This window comes from Chiloscyllium punctatum, chromosome 10, assembly GCF_047496795.1.
Source record: "Chiloscyllium punctatum isolate Juve2018m chromosome 10, sChiPun1.3, whole genome shotgun sequence".
In the NCBI taxonomy this organism is placed as follows: Eukaryota; Metazoa; Chordata; class Chondrichthyes; order Orectolobiformes; family Hemiscylliidae; genus Chiloscyllium; species Chiloscyllium punctatum.
The window spans coordinates 96875649-96890177 of record NC_092748.1 but is presented as its reverse complement, the minus strand read 5'-3'; the positions used below and the strand labels follow the sequence as shown (position 1 = coordinate 96890177).

The 14529-nt window shown below is 44.3% G+C and overlaps 1 non-coding gene across 1 annotated transcript; it reads left to right on the top strand.

Annotated features, from left to right (window-relative positions):
* Positions 1–3761: 3761 nt before the first annotated feature.
* On the top strand, positions 3762–3833 carry trnac-gca (transfer RNA cysteine (anticodon GCA)). Its single transcript has one exon. It is a non-coding gene; the product is annotated as a tRNA-Cys (tRNA).
* The last annotated feature ends 10696 nt before the right edge of the window (positions 3834–14529 follow it).

The following is a 14529-nucleotide window of genomic DNA, read 5'->3' as shown; positions in this document are numbered from 1 at the left end:
AAGCAAAGCACAGGGCTTTTGCCTGAAACGTCGATTTTACTGCTCTTCGGATGCTGCTGGAACTGCTGGGCTTCTGCTTCTCCTAATTCTACTTTGGTCATGCGACTTCCCGGATTGGCACAGAAATGTTGACCTTTTTTAATGAAATTTCAAAGCCAAAGTGAATCCTAGCATGTTTCTGCAATTTGCAAACTGTAGAGCTGGAACAGACAGTATTCATGTAGCAAAGCCTCAGACAATCAATTTCCCATTAAATTCAGACAGATCTTGAACTGCCTCTTCAGGTGCTAACAGCCAGTGTTTTAGAACGACCCATTCTTTGCACCTCCAGTGATGCTGCCTTGTCAGAAGAATGAAGGAGCGACGCTCCGAAAGCTAGTGTGCTTCCAATTAAACCTGTTGGACTATAACCTGGTGTTGTGTGATTTTTAACTTTGTACACCCCAGTCCAACACCGGCATCTCCAAATCTTGTCAGAAGAATGTTATGGAGATTTGGTGGCATCCAGCTCAGTAGGAGATCCGAGGCACAGTGTAACAAGGACAGCATTCACAGTTGAACATTTAAAAGCATGTTCTGTAACCTCAAATTTGAAAAGTACTCATCGCATTGGATCTTTCTACCTCTGCCGACAACTAGTGTTGGACAGAATCTTTGAAAAGGTGAGAAGCTGCATGAATACTGTCTGTTCCAGCTCTGCAGTTTTTTTAATATTAAAGAGCTCCATTCAAACATTGTGCCACCTGGAGCCCAGCCTTCTGCACCTTCTTTTATGGTGTCTCCAGAGAGCATCTTTGACTGGCAGCCAAGCTGCACAGCATCTCCAGCTTCCTGCACCTCGTGGCAAATATCCCCAGACTGAGTAGATCCAGAGAGACAACCTTGCGGAGATGACCCAAAGACCCGGCCAGCACTGATTTAGAGGAAAGACCAAATCGATGATTCTGAAATATCAGCCAAAATCTCAAAGACCAAGGTACAACCTGTCCCAGCCTTATTGATGGATGTTACTATACCTTTCTGACAAACAGTTCAAGGTATTGCAGTATGGACCAGTGGATAGGATGCAGTGGATCCTCAGAAGTTCGTGTCAGAAGTAAATAGCTAATCTAAATCTGACACTGTTTACTAAAGAGTCCTGTGAAGAGATTGCATGAAGTTGATAGCGTTTAATTATAGAATAATAATTGAGTCTGATAAATGTTGTTTTCGCTTGTTAAAATGTTTAATAAAGTTGTGTTGGACCTCACCCTTACGCCTGTACGACATGTCCAACTCACTGTGTAACACTCCTGAGTTCGAAAGGGTTATTGCAAACTCAAGGTTAGTCAGGGTACATTTACCCACCTTTCACATTACAGCATCACTTTAAACAATGGCACAAATCTCACATGAGAGCTGTCATTGCAACTTTGAATACACAGGCTGTTATGTGTTTGGTCATAGCTCAGGGCTGAACAGGTCACAGCAGGTTAAATAATTCCTGAATCAAATTCCATTTCTTCCTTACTGAAGCAATTTTTGTTCTGTGAAACTGTAAATTGCAAATATTTCTTTCTACCCAATGCTCAAAGTAGCTTTGAAATATGCCTGAAACAATGAATAGCTTCTCGTCTAATCGATTGATGTTTTGATCATTGGCAGCAAAACCTGAGACATTCCAGCCCTTTGTTTCTTACCCAATGTCTTGAGAATCATTTATACTTTATTTGTTAATTGAAATCTTTCTCAAAACCTGCGGCTGATCCTTTCAACAACAGTGCACAATACCTGTGGAGGCAGAGTGGGAAATCTTTCTGGGTAACAGTCAGTTGCAAACATTGCTCTCTACCAAAGTAGTCACAGAGTATTACAATGATCCTCAGTGCAATTTTCCCAGCACCTTGCTTTTTTTTTACCACTTAGGCTGTCATTATTTCCTTCTAACTATTAATACAAATCTTGCTTGAAAAGCTTTCATTAAAATTTCTCACTGTTCAGGTTTCAATGTTCTGTGGTAGAATATAGTGACCGCAGATTAAAGGGTCCCTTCTGCAAATTCAGGTGCCTCCAGTTGCAATTGTGGGAAACATTGGTCCAAGATTTTCTTTCTCCCAAGATCCAAAGCAGGAATGAAACATGACCATAGCAAAGAAAGGAATCCTGCTGGTACCTGGAACTCCTGAAAGAGCAACCAAATTCATCCCAGCTGCTTGTTTCTTTTCCAATACCTTATTCTTTATTTCTCTTAAATTCTTGATTTGGAGGTGCCGGTGTTGCTGAAAATGTGTTGCTGGAAAAGCGCAGCAGGTCAGGCAGCATCCAAGAAGCAGGAGAATTGACGTTTCAGGCATGAGCCCTTCTTCAGGAATGAGGAGAGTGTGCCAAGCAGACTAAGATAAAAGGTAGGGAGGAGGGACTTGGGGGAGGGGTGTTGGAAATGCGATAGGTGGAAGGAGGTTAAGGTGAGGGTGATAGGCCGGAGTGGGGGTGGGGACGGAGAGGTCAGGAAGAAGATTGCAGGTTAGGAAGGTGGTTCTAAGTTTGAGGGTTGGGACTGAGACAAGGTGGGGGGAGGGGAAATGAGGAAACTGGAGAAATCTGAGTTTATCCCTTATGAACTCAGATTTCAGAACTGCTCAGAACTAGCTTTCAGAGTGTCGCTCCTTCATCAGGTGGTTGTGATGAAGGAGCAGCGCTCCAAAAGTTAGTGCTTCCAATTAACCCTGTTGGACTATAACCTGGTGCTGTGTGATTCATAAATTCTTGATTCAATTTTTGTTCAAACTTTGCCATTGACACTTTTGAAAGCAGCATTACATTGAAGAGAGTGTGTAGTTCAATGGCCAAAGGTCTAATTGCAAGTTAAGGGGTTCATTTTCAAATCTGTGTGAGCTTTTTGATAAGTAGATTTCATCTTGAAGAAAGCATAGGTTACTAATGCTGCTTTCTACCAAGCCCAAAGGTGAAATGGATTTCTCTCTGACTGTTTGACACCTCAGCAGGGTATTAACAATCCCACGCCTTTTACCCATTGTCTGACAATTTGTTCCCCTTTTACATATTGACAGATTTAGATCAACCGAAGTGTATTTGTTTATTAATCAAGAGGTTCCCGAACCACATTCTCCCTAATTTTTTTCTATTGAGCAGGCCATCAAAATCTACGTGCAGCAGTAATTTGTAGAAATGATTTTAATTTTTTGGTGCAGCTATCAGTGAGTGCACAGTGTGTACAGGAGCTCTGAGCAGTTACGCACCCGCACACATTAGAGCAAACATTGCTCCCCATTTGAACACAAATGTTAACCTAGCATAAAACTCGGAAAAATTGAAGTTTTGATCATTTCCATCCAACCATAATCCATTGTCACAATAAAACAACATTACATTGATGAGCAAATTCCTGTCCATTCAGTTGGTTTTTGGATCACTCGCAGAATGATCTAATCCATTCCCGCCCCTTGCTATTCCTCCCTTTGTGCCATACATTATTTTCCTTTCCACATTAATAAAAACCCTGCCTGGAAGCTAGCACTAAACATTTTAGTTCAATGTTCTGCAGATGTATAGTTTGGAGATAGAACATTTGGATGTGATCATGCTGTTTATGGTCAAAAATCAGGAGCTCCCTTAGTAACTTAACTAAAATAAACAAAACTAAAATAGGACAGGTGCTGGAGATCTGCTGCATTTCTGCTGCAGTTTCTACTTTTATTAAATTAATTTCAATTGTGGAAAATATAACTTACAAAAATACCTAAGCATCTTATTGCCAGTGTGGGGGTATAGCTCAGTGGTAGAGCATTTGACTGCAGATCAAGAGGTCCTTGGTTCAAATCCAGGTGCCCCCTTAGTAATGTGTTTTTTTTTCCCTTGGCAAAGGGATGAATTGGGAATTTAGAAGCATCCTAAATAAGGATCATTGAACCCAAAATGTTAATTCTGCTTTCTCTGCCAGATGTACAATACTTATTATAACAATTTCTATTTTTGCTAAGAATGCAGCATTGCTGAAGAGATTCATATCTGCGATATTGATGTTTACCTTATTCAGTAGAGCTGCCTGAATTATGCAAGTCCCTAGCTCCATATCCAAAACCTAGAAAATGATTGCACTTTAAGTAATAAGCTTATAAGGACTGGGTGCAGGAATGACAATGGATTAGTGGTGCTGGAAGAGCACAGCAGTTCAGGCAGCATCCAACGAGCTTCGAAATCGATGTCTCAGGCAAAAGCCCTTCAACAGGAATAAAGGCAGTGAGCCCGAAACATGGAGAGATAAGCTAGAGGAGGGTGGGGGGTGGGGAGAAAGTAGCACAGAGTACAATGGGTGAGTGGGGGAGGAGATGAAGGTGATAGGTCAGGGAGGGGAGGGTGGAGTGGATAGATGGAAAAGGAGATAGGCAGGTAGGACAAGTCCGGACAAGTCATGGGGACAGTGCTGAGCTGGAAATTTAGAACTAGGGTGAGGTGGGGGAAGGAGAAATGAGGAAGCTGTTGAAGTCCACATTGATGCCCTGGGGTTGAAGTGTTCCGAGGCGGAAGATGAGGCGTTCTTCCTCCAGGCGTCTGGTGGTGAGGGAGCGGCAGTGAAGGAGGCCCAGGACCTCCATGTCCTTGGCAGAGTGGGAGGGGGAGTTGAAATGTTGGGCCACAGGCCAGTGTGGTTGATTGGTGCGGGTGTCCCGGAGATGTTCCCTAAAGCGCTCTGCTAGGAGGCGCCCAGTCTCCCCAATGTAGAGGAGACCGCATTGGGAGCAACGGATACAATAAATGATATTAGTGGATGTGCAAGTAAAACTTTGATGGATGTGGAAGGCTCCTTTAGGGCCTTGGGTAGAGATGAGGGAGGAGGTGTGGCTGCAGGTTTTACAGTTCCTGCGGTGGCAGGGGAAAGTGCCAGAATGGGAGGGTGGGTTGTAGGGGGGCATGGACCTGACCAGGTAGTCACGGAGGGAACGGTCTTTACCTCGCAGGAATAACAATGCCACTCAATGCAGTACAGTTCAGTATAGGAGCAGGCCTTCAGTCACCAAGCCTGTGCTAATTAGTACTCCTTATTTAGCCTTGCTTCTTATTGCCCATGTGTGAGTTTCTATCCCTCTACCTCACATTGATGTGTTTATCAAGATATGCCTTACACATCGTTAATGTGCCTGTTCTCCCCACCACCACTAACAGAGCATTCCAGGCACCCACCATCCTCTGCATGAAAATATTCTCCATACTTCTCCCCTAAACTTTGCCCCTCTAATCTTGAACTTATGCCCTCTTGTAGTTGACCTTTCCACCCTGATCTTTCCACCCTAGGAAAATGACTCTGACTATCCACCCTACCTATGCCTCCCATAATTTTGTAAACGTCTCTCAGGTCGCCCCTTAGCCTCCGTCTTTCCAATTAAAGCAAACTGAGTTCATCCCACCTCTCCATATAAATAAAATGCTCCAGACCAAGTAACATCCCAGCAAATCTTCTGTGCGCACTCTCCAAAGCATCCACTTCTGGTGCTTCTGGTGATTTGGTGACCTGAATATTCCAAATGTGGCCGAACTAAGGTTTTCTCCAGCTGTAACATTACTTGCCAACTTTTATATTCAATGCCCTGGTCGATGAAGGCAAGCATGCCCCAGTGAAGCTGCTTTGTTAGAAGAATGTTACAGAGACTTGGTGGCACCCAGCTCACTAGGAGGCCAGAGGCACAGCCTGGCAGGGACAGTACTTGACAGTTGCAGGTTTAGAAACATATTCTGCAAACTCCAAATATGGAAAGTAGTCAGCTTATTAGATCTTCTTGCCACTGCCTGATGCTAGTATTGGACACAAGCCACAGTTGTTTTGAGAAAGGTGTGAAGATGTGGATAAAATGAGCAATCTGGAGCCCCAGCTCTATCTGCATTTTGCACCTTCTTCCACAATGTCACCAGGGAGCACCCCCAAGTAGCAGTGGGGCTGCACAGCATCCCCAGATCCCTATACATTGTGGTGAGTACCATATTGAACAGAGCTAGAAGACCACTTCAGTCAGATACCTCAAAGGCCAGAAGCAGCCCTAGATGAGACGTAAAGCATTCTCAAAGTAACTTCAGGTTTTCTAACAAAATGTGCCATCTCAGCGCAGACAATATGTTAAAGGTGTGAGGTTAAAGTCATACCTTTAATTCATTGTCTGAGCTGAGATTACACACTTTGTTAGAAAACCTGAAGTTATCTTGAGAATGTGACTTAGAAGGAGTTATGAGATTTACATATCAACAAACCAAAACTCGCAAAGCCTTTCAAAAAAATGTAGTTAAAAATCACACAACACTAGGTTATAGTCCAAGAACTTGGCCTACTCTTGGCAAATAAAGCATGGCAGGTGACTGAGGTGTCAGTGGAGCACTTTGGAGCCAGTGGCCATAATTCTATTAGTTTCAAAGTAGTGATGGAAAAGGACAGACCAGATCTAAAAGTTGAAGTTCGAGATTGAAGCAAGGCCAATTTTGAAGGTATGAGGCAAGAACTTTCAAAAGCTGATTGGGGGCAAATGTTCGCAGGTAAAGGAACAGCTGGAAAATGGGAAGCCTTCAGAAATGAAATGACAAGAATCCAGAGGTATATTCCTGTTAGGGTGAAATGGAAAGCTGGTAGTTATAGGGAGTGCTGGTTGACTAAAGAAATTGAGGGTTTGGTTAAGAAAAAGAAGGAGCATATGTCAGGTGTAGACAGGAAAGATCGAGTGACTTCTTAGAAGAATATAGAAGTAGGAGTATACTTAAGAGGGAAATCAGGAGGGCAAAAAGGAGCCATGAGATAGCTTTGGCAAATAGAATTAAGGAGAATATATGATATATTAAGGACAAAAGGGTAATTAGGGAGAGAATAGAGCCCCTCAAAGATCAGCAAAGCCACAGTTGTTTTGAGAAAGGTGTGAAGATGTGGATAAAATGAGCAATCTGGAGGCCCAGCTCTATCTGCCAATGTCACCAGGGAGCACCCCCAAGTAGCAGTGGGGCTGCACAGCATCCCCAGATCCCTATACATTGTGGTGAGTACCATACTGAACAGAGCTAGAGGACCACTTCAGTCAGATACCCCAAAGATACCTTGTGTGGAACCACAGAAAATGGGAGAGATACTAAATGAGTATTTTGCATCAATATTTACTGTAGAAAAGGATATGGATGATATAGACTGTAGGGAAATAGATGGTGACATCTCCATATTACAGAGGAGGAAGTACTGGATGTCTTAAAATGCATAAAGGTGGATAAATCCCCAGGACCTGATCAGGTATACCCGAGAACTCTGTGGGAAGCTAGAGAAGTGATTGCTGGGCCTCTTGCTGAGATATGTTTAACATCAATAGTCACAGGTGAGGTGCCGGAAGACTGGAGGTTGACTAACATGGTACCACTGTTTAAGAAGGGTGGTAAGGACAAGCCAGGGAACTATAGACCAGTGAGCCTGACCTCGGTGGTGGGCAAGTTGTTGCAGGGAATCCTGAGGGACAGGATGTACATTTATTTGGAAATGCAAGGACTGATTAGGGATAGTCGACATGACTTTGTGCATGGGAAATCATGTCTCACAAACTTGATTGCATATTTTTTGAAGAAGTAACAAAGAAGATTGATGAGGGCAGAGCAGTAGATGTGATCCATATGGACTTCATTAAGGCGTTCGACAAGGTTCCCCATGGGAGACTGGTGAGCAAGGTTAGATCTCACGGAATTCAGGGAGAACCAGCCACTTGGATACAGAGCTGACTCAAAGGTAGAAGGCAGAGGATGGTGGTGGAAGGTTGTTTTTCAGACAGTGCAGGACAAATGGAGTGACACAAGGATCGGTGCTGGGTCCACTTCTTTTCGTCATTTATGCAAATGATTTGGATGCGAGCCTATGAGGTACATTTAGTAACTTTGCAGATGACACCAAAATTGGAGGTGCAGTGCACAGCGAAGCGGGTAACCTCAGATTACAACAGGATCTTGATCAGATGGGCCAATGGGCTGAGAAGTGGCAGATGGAGTTTAATTCAAATGCGAGGTGCTGTATTTTGGGAAAGCAAATCTTAGCAGGACTTATGCACTTAATGATAAGCTCATATGGAGTGTTGCTGAACAAAGAGACCTTGGAATGCAGGTTCATAGCTCCTTGAAAATGGAGCCACAGGTAGATAGGATAGTGAAGAAGGCATTTGGTATGCTTTCCTTTATCGCTGATGAAGGGGCAAAGCTCAAAATCTAGTGTTTCCAAATAAACCTGTTGGAATATAACCTGATGTTGTGTGACGTTGTACACCCAAGCCCAACACTGGCACCTCCAAATCATGATTAATAGATGAAAGACTTAATCTAAGTTTGTTTAATATATCCCAGCCACATGACACTGTAACCTTCTGCTATAAATTCTGCGTCTTATGATCCTACTCCATAACCACCTGATGAAGGAGCAGTGCTCTGAAAGATAATGCTTTGAAATAAATTTGTTGGATTTTTAACTTTATCCACCCCAGTCCAACAATGACTTCTCCAAATCTTGATTGAGATTGATAGTGTTTAATTCAAGAAAATTAGTTGAGTCTGATATATATTGTTTTTGTTGGATAAAATGTTCAATGAAGTTGTCTTGGATCTTCCCCTGTCGCTTTGCCTACCTCACCACATAACCCGCCTGATTTAAGAAGAGTTACTACAAACAGGTCAAGGTTAATCAGGGTACATTTATCCACCTTTCACTTTACGACATCACTTTTAACAATGGTACAAGTCTCAGTTGAGAGGTGTGATTGAAAATTTCAATAAGCAGGCTGTTATGTGTTTGATTACAGGGTTGAACCGGTAATTAATTGCAGGTTAAGTAATTCCTGAAACAAATCCCAGTTTCTCTTTCATGAAGCACTTTTTATTCTGTGAAATAATAAATGGCAAATATTTCTTTCGACACAACACTCAAAGTAGTGATGAAACATGATTGAACCTATTAATAGATTCCTTTAATCAGCCAAGGATGTCTTGAAACGGATAAAGATGGATAAATCCCCATGGCCTGATCAGGAGTACCCGAGAACACTGGGAAGCTAGAGAAGTGATTGAGGGGCCTATTGCTGAGATATTTGTATCATCAATAGTCACAGGTGAGGTGCCAGAAGACTGGAGGTTGGCAAACGTGGTGCTACTGTTTAAGAAGGGTGGTAAGGACAAGCCAGGAAACTATAGACCAGTGAGCCTGACCTCGGTGGTGGGCAGGTTGTTGGAGGGAAGCTTGAGGGACAGGATGTACATGTATTTGGAAAGACAAGGACTGATTAGGGATAGTCAACATGGCTTTGTGCGTGGGAAATCATGTCTCACAAACTTGATTGAGTTTTTTGAAGAAGGAACAAAGAAGATTGATGAGGGCAGAGTGGTAGATATGATCTATATGGACTCCCGTCCTGGCACCTTTCCTTGCCACCACAGGAATTGCAAAACCTGCGCCCACACCTCATCCCCCACCTCCATCCAAGGTCCCAAAGGAGCCTTCCACATCCATCAACGTTTTACCTGCACGTCCACAAATATCATTTATTGTATTCGTTGCTCCCGATGCGGTCTCCTCTACACTGGGGAGACTGGACGCCTCCTCGCACAGCACTTGAGGGAATATCTCTGGGACACCCGCACCAATCAACCACACCGCCCTGTGGCCCAACATTTCAACTCCATCTCCCACTCAGCTGAGGACATGGAGATCCTGGGCCTCCTTCACCGCCGCTCCCTGACCACCCGACGCCTGGAGGAAGAATGTCTCATCTTCCGCCTCAGAACACTTCAACCCCAGGGCATCAATGTGGACTTCACTAGTTTCCTCATTTTCCATTCCCCCACCTCACCCCAGTTCCAAACTTCCAGCTCAGCACTTCCCCATGACTTGTCCTACCTGCCTATCTTCCTTTCCACCTATCACTCCACCCTCCTCTCTGATCTATCACCTTCATCCCCACCCCAATTCACCCATTGTGTTCTTTGCTACCTTCCCCCACCCTCCTCTCTGACCTATCACCTCCATCCCCACCCCCATTCACCTATTGTACTCTATGCTACTTTCTTCCCACCCCCACCCTCCTCTCATTTATCTCTTCACCTTGCAGGCACTCTGCCTCTATTCCTGATGCAGGACTTTTGCTCGAAACGTCGATTTTCCTGCTCCTCGGATGCTGCCTGAACTGCTGTGCTTTTCAAGCACTACTCTAATCTAGAATCTGGTTTCCAGCATCTGCAGTCCTTGTTTTTATTCAGGACATTGGTTAGGCCACTGTTAGAATATTGTGTGCAATTCTGGTCTCCATCCTATCGGAAAGATGTTGTGAAACTTGAAAGGGTTCAAAAAAAGATTTACAATGATGTTGCCAGGGTTGGAGGATCTGAGCTGTAGGGAGAGGCTGAACAGGCTGGGACTGTTTTCCCGGGAACGTCAGAGGCTGAGGGGTGACCTTATAGAGGATAACAAAATTATGAGGGGCATGGATAGGGTAAATAGACAAAGTCTTTTCCCTGGGGTCAGGAAGCCCAAAACTAGAGGGCATAGGTTTAGGGTGAGAGGGGAAAGATATAAAAGAGACTTAAGGGGCACCTTTTTCACACAGAGGGTGGTACGTGTATGGAATGAGCTGCCAGAGGCAGAGGTTGAGGCTGGTACAATTGCTGAAAATGTGTTGCTGGAAAAGCGCAGCAGGTCAGGCAGCATCCAAGGAGCAGGAGAATCGACGTTTCGGGCATGAGCCCTTCCAGCAACACATTTTCAGCTCTGATCTCCAGCATCTGCAGTCCTCACTTTCTCCTCACTGGTAGAATTGCAACATATAAAGGCATTTGGATGGGTATATGAATAGGAAGGGTTTGGAGGGATATGGGCCGGGTGCTGGCAGGTGGGACTAGATTGGGTTGGAATATCTGGTCGACATGGACTGGTTGGACTGAAGGGTCTGTTTCCGTGCTGTACATCTCTATGACTCTATGTGTCTAAGAGTCATATGTTCATACTGTTGGAATATTGCATGCAATTCTGGTCTCCTTCCTATCGGAAAGTTGTTGTGAAACTTGAAAGGGTTCATAAAAGATTTACAGGGATATTGCCAGGGTTGGAGGATTTGAGCTATGGGGAGAGGCTGAACAGGCTGGGGTTGTTTTCCCTGGAGCATCGGAGGCTGAGGGGTGACCTTATAAAAGTTTACAAAATTATGAGGGGCATGGATAGGGTAAATAGGCAAAGTCTTTTCCCTGGGATGGGGGAGTCTAGAACTAGAGGGCTTAGGTTTAGCGTGAGGTAAAAGAGACCTAAAGGACCACTTTTTCACACAGAGGGTGGTATGTCTATGGAATGAGCTGCCAGAGGAAGTGGTGGAGGCTGGTACAATTGCAACATTTAAGAGGCATTTGGATGGATATATGAATAGGAAGGATTTGGAGGGATATGGGCCGGGTGCTGGCAGGTGGGACTAGATTGGGTTGGGATATCTGGTCAGCATGGATGGGTTGGACCGAAGGGTCTGTTTCCATGCTGTACATGACTCTATGACTCTAATTGATGGGTTGATCATTGGCAGCCTTACCTGATTCACTCCAGTCACTTGTCCTGCCCAATGCGTTGAGAATCATTCCTACTTGATTTGTTCATTGAAGTCGTCATTGAACGCTTTCAACAACAGTGCACAATACCTCTGGAGGCAGAGTGGGAAATTTTTCTGGGCAACTATCAGTTGCAAACATTGCTCTCTACCAAAGTAGCAATGGAACATTACGATGATGCTTAGCCCAATGTTCCCAGCCCCTTGCTTTTTATCACATACACTATAATTATTTCCTTGTAATTACTGATACAAATCTTGCTTGAAAGCTTTCATTAAAATGTATCATGGTCAGGTTTCAATGTAAGGGAACACAGTTCAGCTGTAGAATGCTATGACAGCAGATCACAAAGCTCATGCTGCAAATCCAAGTGCCTCCAATTGTAATTATATTGGTCCAAGATTTTCACTCTTCCCAAGGTCCAAAGCAGGAATGAAACATGACCATAGCAAAGAAAAGAGTCTTGTTTGTATCTGGAACCCTGAAAGAGCAACCCAATTCATTCCATCTCCTTGTTTCTTGTCCATCTTTCTGCTAAAAGATGGATGTTGTGAAACGTGGAAGAATTCAGCAAAGATTTAGTAAGGATATTGCTGGGATTGGAGGGTTTGATCTATAGGGAGAGGCTGAATAGGCTGGGGCTTCTTTCCCTGGAGCCTCAGAAGCTGAGGGGTGACTTTATAGAGGTTTATAAAATCATCAGGGGCATGGATAGGGTGATTAGCCAAGTTTTCTTTCATAGAGTAGGGGAGTCCAAAACTAGATGGCATAGGTTTAAAGTAAGAGGGGAAAGATATAAAAGGGACCTAAGGGGCAACATTTTCACACAGAGGATGGTATGTGTATGGAATGAGCTGCTGGAGGAAGAAAGGGATGCCAGTATAATTGCAGCATTTAAAAGGAATCTTAATGGGTACCTGTATAGGGAATGATTTGGAAAAAATGGGATTAAATCAGATTAGGATACCTCATTGACACAGAGGAGTGGGATCAAAGGATCTGTTTCCATAAGACCATAAGACATTAGGAGCAGATATTAGGCCATTCAGTAGATTGAGTCTGCTCTGCCATTCAGTCATAGCTGGTACGTTTCTCAACCCATTCTCCCCCGTAACCTTTGATCCTCTTGATAATCAAGAACCTATCTATCTCAGTCTTAACTATACTCAATGACCTGGCCTCTACAGCCTTCTGTAGCAGTGAATTCCATTGATTCACCACTCTCTGGCAGAAGAAGCTCCTCCTTATCTTCATTCTCAAAGGTCTTCCCTTTACTTGAAGGCTGTGCCCTAGTCTCTCCTATCAATGGAAACGTCTTCCTAAAACCCACTCTGTTCAGGCGATTCAGTATTCCGTAAATTTTAATTAGATCCCCCCTCTTCCTTCTAAACTCGATCACATATGGACCCAGAATCCTGGGTTTCCGTGCTGTATGACTCGATGACTCAATGATTCAATGCTTTGTAATTTATTAAATTTTTAATTCAAATCCTGTTTCCAACTCTGCAATTGGCACTTTTGAAAACAGCATTACATCCAGGACAGTGGAGAGTTCAGCGGCCAAAGGTCTAACTGCAAGTTAATTGGATCATGGTTCAAATGTCTAAAATCAGTTTTGTTCAGTAGATTTAATTTTTAGGAAAGCCTAACTTGTTAATAATGCTTTCTACCCAAGATCAAAGATGAATTAAATTTTCTCTGTGTTTTCCCAAATCCCTTGCTTCTTACCCCTTGTCTGACTAATTGTTTCCCTTTTAAAGTTAACAATCACACAACACCAGGTTATAGTTTTTTTAATTTCAAAAATATACTTTATTCATAAAATAATTTGATGGTCTGTACAACTGGACATGCCATACATATGTAAACATTCCATTTCTTTGCAAACCGAAACAGAATAATCATTCCTATTTACAGGTCGGTACGACTACATTTTTAGCTGAGGTGTCAGCAGAGCCCAAATGACTGCATGGGCCCCTTGTTCTTCTTTAGGCAGGCAGACGTTACATGGTGGTCTTTCCCCATCGCGCCTTGGCGGCAGCTGCCCCAAGCTTCAGCGTGTCCCTCAACACGTAGTCCTGGACCTTGGAATGTGCCAGTCTGCAACACTCAGTCGGGGTCAACTCCTTCAGCTGGAAGATCAACAGGTTTCGGACCGCCCAGAGAGTGTCCTTCACCGAGTTGATGATCCTCCAGGCACAGTTGATGTTCGTTTCGGTGTGCGCCCCGGGGATCAGACCGTAGAGCACAGAGTCCCGCGTCACGGCGCTGCTCGGGACGAACCTCAACAAACACCACTGCATTCCTCTCCAGACTTCTTCTGTGTAGGCACATTCCAGAAGGAGGTGTGTGACAGTCTCCTCCCCCCCGCAGCCGCTTCGAGGGCAGTGTGTGGTGAGGCTGAGATTCCGGGCGTGCATAAAGGATCTCACAGGCAGAGCCCTTCTCACCACCAGCCAAGCCATGTCTTGGTGTTTGTTGGAAAGTTCTGGCGATGAGGCATTCTGCCAAATGGCTTTGACAGTCTGCTCGATAGGATCCGCCCTCTCCTTTTCCCGAAGGGTCTCAAGGACACGACGTGCTAACCACTTCCTGATGGACTTGTGGTCAAAGTTGTTTTTCTTCATAAACTTCTCCATGAAGGACAAGTGATACGGAACGGTCCAACTGCTCCATCAAGCGGACCCTGGACCAGAAGATTATCTTGGAGGCCTCCGAGGCAAAAAACGAGGCTTGCTGGTCCTTCACCTCCTTGAGGTCCTCCGTGACATCGGCCCCCATCGTCTGTAGCAGGAGCAGGTTCTGCATACTTTCCTGGAGCTGGGACAGTTTTCCCTGCCTCTCTCTCACCTCCTGAACACCTTTGAGGATGAAGAACCTCTTGATGTTCCCTTTTACTGTTTCCCACCAGTCCACTGGGGACTCAAAGAGGGGCTTCACGGTTCTCCAACCTGC